The sequence below is a fragment of the Limulus polyphemus genome, unplaced genomic scaffold, assembly GCF_000517525.1.
Source record: "Limulus polyphemus unplaced genomic scaffold, Limulus_polyphemus-2.1.2 Scaffold2458, whole genome shotgun sequence".
NCBI classification, from domain to species: Eukaryota; Metazoa; Arthropoda; class Merostomata; order Xiphosura; family Limulidae; genus Limulus; species Limulus polyphemus.
This window is the reverse complement of record NW_013668068.1, coordinates 61,530-68,248: the sequence shown is the minus strand read 5'-3', so window position 1 is coordinate 68,248 and position 6,719 is coordinate 61,530. Positions and strand designations below refer to the sequence as shown.

The following is a 6,719-nucleotide window of genomic DNA, read 5'->3' as shown; positions in this document are numbered from 1 at the left end:
CTACTAAAACCAAATTTGCTGTCAAGCTTGATGAATATATGTGCAAACTATGTAGCAAGCTTGAAAGAAATAAATTTAAGGAAAGTTTGTGTGTTTTTTATCACTGGTGCAAAAAAGAAGAAGAAAACGAAGAATTTCAGGCTAAGTTTGGACTGCTGTAAAACTAAAAGGGTTAAAGTGATTTCTTTGAAAGTTGGTATATCTGGTAAGCCACAGTTTTTATAAACATAAGTTGAGAGAAGTTGAAATCTGTATACAATCCTATGGAAGTGTAGAACTATCTGCCTGTAAGAATACCATCCGCCTCTTGTAAAACGTACGTCATGCAATCAAATATGTATGTAAAAACTATAAAATTTATAAAACTAGAGCAAAAATAATTAAGCGAAACTGTAATTGTAATAAAAGCTTTTCAGTACTGATAATTATAAAAACAATGTTATGCAAGTTAGATAAAATATTGATATTAAGACTGTTACTGAAAAAAATTATATAGTTGATGACATGTTGACACATGTTGACTTCATGGAACTATGACGTTACCCCTAGCAACATGTCCTCTAGCGCCACTACATCAAACTATGATGTCACCCCCTCCCCTAAGAAAGCAGAGTCTATCTGGTGCCACTTCGTAGAACTATGACGTAATCATCTCTAGTGAGCATGGCACTATGGCATCATCGTCTCTACCCTCCCCCCTGGCCCGGCATGGCCAGGTGGTTAGAATACTCGACTCGCAATCTGCGGGTCGCAGGTTCGAATCCTCGTTACACCGAAACATGCCCACCCGGTGTCCGGACTAGGGCGCCAGTCCTACTCCCGGATACTCACCTCCAAATTCTTTTGGAGGTGTGAAAAACACCATACGAAACTGCTACCCCTCCCTACTAACTTCTCACGACTTTTAAAGTTTTATCCGAAAATTGTGTAGTTTTCTTCCAGAAAAACAAAAATCAGAATTATTTTTCTGGTTCATGCTAAAAATTAGCAACACCCTTCCATAAAATAGTTGTCAGCCTTGTAATAAAGTTTGTTGCCAGAAAGTTCAAGACTACTGAATCTTTCTCCGAAAAACACAAACAAAGCCACTGTAAAAGAAAAAGAAAATAGTTGTACTACACTAAACATAATTTCTCTCATATAATGTAAAACATCGATATCAGTAAGTTACGAAAACTCAAAAGTCCCTTAGACAACGTTTTAACAATCATAAATCTTCTATTTTACACCCAAAAAACCTTTCCTGATGCTTAAAACTTTAAAACACCCAATCTTTCTAAGAATTTTACGAGTCTTTTGTGTATCAAAACGAGATTCTAATTCAAACAGATAGAAAATGAAAAGAAGTTCGTTCTAGATTGCCACTCTTAATACTATTATTTAGGCCTGACGTGGCTTTGTGGCTAGGGCACTGGACTTGCAATTTGTGAGGCCAGTCACGCTATTTGTTGGTAAAGATAGCCCTTGACTGCCTTTGTGCGAAATTCAAAACAAACAAACTTAATACTATTAATCCTTATGGCATAAAATCTGATTCTGTAATTAATGACTTATGATCTTTAATGTTTCCTCTGTCATTTAAAAATGATACTTACATTTTTGAAATTCTCGTTGCCACCTCTATCTTATCTGTCTTACTTATTTAATAATATATATATATCTATTAGACATGATATAGCCTAATGGTTAGGGTGCTCGACTTGTAATCTGCAAGATGCGAGATCAAACCCTTTCAGCCGTGGGGCAATTATAACGTGTCGCCTAATACCACTATTCCACTATTCGTTGTTAAAAGAGTATCCAAAAAGTTGGTGGTGAGTACTGTTAGCCTTTTGCTTTTCCCGAGGCTGACAGTTCAAAACTAGGGATGGCGGAAAATAGTCTTAGTAGTTTTATCACAAACAATCTAAGACATTATATGTTCCTCGCTGGGAACAAAGACAAGTCTACGAACTTACAATGCTAAAATCCAGGGCTCGATTCCTCGCGAGGGACACAGCCGATAACCCATTGTGGCTCTGCTCTAAAAAACAAACAAACAAGACCTTTTATATTAGGTACTATATTTCTAATACTTTGCTTGCCTTCATGTTTTCCTATAAATTTGTTTTTATCTATATTTCTTATTTATTTTATTATAAAGTTTATTTGATGGTTTTTACATTATCGTGTATTTCATCACACCACTAGTTCATCTTTAATTTTGTACTATTTTTACTTTCGTATTTGTTTCGTATTCAGTGCAAAATGAAATATGAATAAACATTAACTATCTAAAATAAATTATGCTGGTAATTATGCTGTTATACATTTTCGTAATTTTGTCTTTAACTTTCAAATTGACCTTTTTGTTCCATGACACAGCAACCAATCAAATTTACTTCCTGTTTTTCAATTTATGTCCGCACTTTTCACTCCATTGCATCATATTGCCTTTGCCCCTTGTGAAGAATGATCCATTTGTTGAAAACTATCGGTTTTTATCGTGTTTTGTATTTGATTTTCTAACCTCTTAGATCCCACGCGTTTATAATTATCATGAATATATTATTATTTATTATAGGTTTGAACTGAAAATTTACAGAAAGGAAAATCGACATCGCCAAGGGAAGTAAAAACTAATCAAATTATATTTGAATACCAAAAGAAAGAAATTGAGAATGGCATGCCTCATCAAAAATATCTGCCTCGCAAGATTTTAGAAATAGCTGAGTACACAAATATATTATTATGAATTAAAATATTGCAAAGCTAACGTTAGCAAGCTGTTAAGTAGTATAAGTAATTGAAAGTTATTTTCATTAGAACAAAATATTTAAGGTGTGATCGATCATTTACCAGAATTATCAGATAAAAGATACTGGAGAAGTAGTAGTGTGTGAAAAGTATCTGTATTAATTGGCGTATCGTACAGAGCTGGGATCTAGCTTACAAAATAGAAGGCTGTCATTCTGCATTTACACATATCGTTTCATGACTAAGAAGAGATCGTTTATATCACAGGTCACGGTATTAAAGATAAATAATGGCAATGCAATAATGCATCTCGAGTATTGGTTGGTGAAAGGTGCATATTCAAAGCTGAAACCTCGATATTTTATCTTTTGAGGACAGATAAAAAACCATGTTAACAGTCGTGTGTTTTATTTACTAGAAGAACGTTTTTTTGCTATACATAGCATAGTATATAGCTTTATTAGACTTTTTCAAGTTGTATTCAGCTGACGTAGTCCAACATTTTTGGCCAATTATTTTTACAAGTGAAAGTTGTGTAATATTACGTGTTTTAGATACTAACTTTTTATTCAGTAAACAGGTTATTAGTTACTGAGGGTCTCTCACTTAGCGTTCTTGCTGTGGAAGTTCCATATGTTTAACAGAACGTTTGGATGAATTAATGGGTAAGAAAAACTTTCACATATTATATTTATTTTAGAAAATCGTGCATAGTACAGAATTTACATATTAAATCACTCTTAAATTTGGAAAGCTTTTTGTACTGAATATTTTTATCTTGTTACTATTTTAGTCTCTTCCTTTTTTCACTAAACATATACCGATCAATAGTACCAATCGAAAGTTCCGTAATTTTTCTTTTACTTTGAGAATCATTTAGTAGTGAACTCAGACAACTTTTTTGGCCCTAAATAACCATTTTAACTTATTTATCATTCTTGGTGAGTAGTTTTTTGTATTTAACAATGAACAGGTGCACGTAATTCAATATCTTATGTGACGAGGATTTAAAATGAATAATAAGAACTTTAGTAATAATCAGTTCCTAATTAATCGATTATTACTCTATACGGTTTTCAGTGATTGTCACGAATCTCAGGTTAAATGGTCTGAAAGTCTTGACCATTAATTGTCAGAGAGTTAGTAATGTAAACCGATATAAAAAAGTGCCAGCTGATACTTTTAGAGAATATATTAATGCTGAGAAGCATTGTAACTTGTAACAGTATCATAACCACAAACCAAGGGACATTCGCTCTTCTGTTGTAGTTTCACCCATCATAAGAGAAGAATCGTTTCAGTTATTCCAAATAAGATAGGATTTTATAACGAAAGTTCAGACAGATAATATTTTTCTTAAATATTCTGATAATGTGATATTTAATTTTCGGATTATATTTTAAATGAAATAGAAAAGGTCTTAGCTCGTGGTTTAAATTTGCAATTCCAACTCCGATTTTTACTTTGAGGATAGTCTATTGTCATTTGAGGATTTACTACAAAAAGATTCAAAACAAAAAATATGAGACGAAAGTAAAATTTAATAGTCCTCGAATTCATAGAAATGGATTAGTTCTATCATTGTTAAACGGTTACAGTTTTGAGTGTAGATCATATTATCTTAATAAAGAAGAATAGTTCTTATGAATAAAACATATATTTCTACAAGTAATAATATTTTAAGTGATAACACCAAGTTCATTGAATTAAAAAACACCTTACAAAGATTAGAAAATCAAAATGACAAATTACCTATTACAATTACAAAAAGTTAATGTAATTGCACAAGAAGAACATTTAAAGATAATATCATTAGGGTCATTCAGGTATCTTATATGATTTTTTAAAAAACACATAAAGAATATCGGGGTAGACCGATAGTTTCTCGTATAGATAGGTATGTATAACCACGAATTAGCTGATTTTAGTAAAGATTTTTGAACGCTATACATATAATGAATATACGACCAAACACATTCTGAATCTTTTAATGAAGTAACAAATTTACAGTTTGACAAGCAAGTGTACTTTGCAAGTTTTGATGTACATTCTTTGTACACTAATATCTCATTGGAAGATACTTTAACACTAACAGTTGTTAATTATATCAAAATGAAGATGTACTATTTCTAAAGTATGTTTTCAGAAATATTAGAGCCTGACATCAAGATATTTCATTTTCGTTTTAATAATAACATTTATTATCAAACTGGTGGAATTGCAATTGGATCAAGATTAGCGCCATAACTTACCAATTAGTTTATTTGCTATTATTAAAACAATGGTTGGAAAATTACCATTGAGCTTTAAACCGATATATTATCGTAAGTATGTTGATGGTATTTTATCATCTTTAGCGAATCTCAATATCTAAATCAGTTTTAACAATAGTCAACATAAAAAGTATAAGATTTGCTGTAGAACTTCGACTTGCTTTTCATGGTACACAGAAGATGTGAGTGTGAAGTATACATATATATATATATATTATATATAAGAAAACACTTATGTTTGATATACAAAGCTATATACAAAGTTAGCTGGGTGTGGGTGATTATCTTTAACAGGCGATATTTTAAAGTGAGTTTCACAGTTTAATAGAGATAATGAGTATAATTTGTGTTGTCAAAGGGTGTTCTAAAGTAATTGAACCTGTCTTTGTGGACTTTGACGAAAATAGGACAGTAGTTTGAAATTCAGAATACGACTGTGGTTACCCACGGGGTAGCGTAAGTGAATTATTCACTGATACTATTGTGATAAAAGTAGAGAAAAATAAATCTTCTTTAGAATTGGATTCTAAAGTAATTGAATCAGGAGACTTTTGACAAATAAAGAGAACTATTTAGAGTCTGAGATACAACCGTACCATCCGTAGTTTAAGGAATTTTTGTACATATGTTTAACTTATTTTAAATATATTATTTTAAAGAGTGGAGTGTGTGCTATCCGTTTATTGTTCAAATTTATCGTCAACAAGTCACAGACACCTACTGTAGGAGAATTCTCAGCCCACATATACATAAAACTCTGATAACTTACGAGCTTATATTATAATTTAAATAATTGAATTCCAGATTTGTATAGGACAAATTTGTTAAAATAGTTCATCGTGCTTATAAAATAGTTAGCATGTATGAATATTTTTATAAAGACTGAATGATATGAAAATATTTTTTAATAAAAATGGTTTTTCAAATACTATGATAGACAATATAATTTCTACCTATCTGGATAAAGTCAACAATGTTAAACAACTACAATTAATGTTCCAAAACAAACAATAAGTATAATTTTGTCATATACAAGCAATCCTTTATTGGATGTGAAGAATCAATTATATAGATGTTTTCGTAAAACGTATCCACAAGCTGATTTAAAGGTAGTTTTCAAACCTGAAAATACAATATACTGTTCTTAGGAGTAAAGATAAAATTTCATACTTTAAAACATTTAAGATGGTATATCAACTTAAAAGTCCTAGTTCATTTCCAGATATATAAATTCAACCACAAGATGGAGAGAAACATAAAATAACATGCAAATAATAAGTCTAATATACTAGCTAGGTGACTTTGATGTAGCGATGCAACATAGTACGTTTAACATTCTCGCTAGAGGACGCGAGGTAAAAAGCTTACGTTTCAAATACAGATTATTGAATGACAAACTTAAACCAGAGCAGAATGAGCATCCAGATATATAAATTCAACCACAAGATGGAGAGAAACATAAAATAACATGCAAATAATAAGTCTAATATACTAGCTAGGTGACTTTGATGTAGCGATGCAACATAGTACGTTTAACATTCTCGCTAGAGGACGCGAGGTAAAAAGCTTACGTTTCAAATACAGATTATTGAATGACAAACTTAAACCAGAGCAGAATGAGCATCAATATAACATCGTATTTTCAGTTATTTTAAACAAAAATAAGAAATCTCCCAACAAGAGTGCTTTCGAAAGGTAGACCTTTCTCCA

At 31.4% G+C, this 6,719-nt stretch overlaps 1 protein-coding gene and 1 long non-coding RNA gene across 4 annotated transcripts in view; one reads left to right on the top strand and one right to left on the bottom strand.

Annotated features, from left to right (window-relative positions):
* Window positions 1-2,483: 2,483 nt before the first annotated feature.
* The window catches only part of LOC106467006 (solute carrier family 22 member 21-like), a 60,745-nt gene continuing 56,509 nt past the window's right edge, over window positions 2,484-6,719 (top strand). For all 3 annotated transcript variants that reach the window (XM_022395093.1, XM_022395092.1, XM_022395091.1), the window contains exon 1: window positions 2,484-3,401. The gene's annotated coding sequence lies outside the window, so the exon portion shown is untranslated. The remainder of the gene's footprint in view (window positions 3,402-6,719) is intronic.
* Window positions 5,751-6,719, bottom strand: part of LOC111087669 — a 23,944-nt gene continuing 22,975 nt past the window's right edge. Inside the window, exon 4 of the long non-coding RNA XR_002612332.1 lies at window positions 5,751-6,131. This is a non-coding gene — a long non-coding RNA (uncharacterized LOC111087669). The remainder of the gene's footprint in view (window positions 6,132-6,719) is intronic.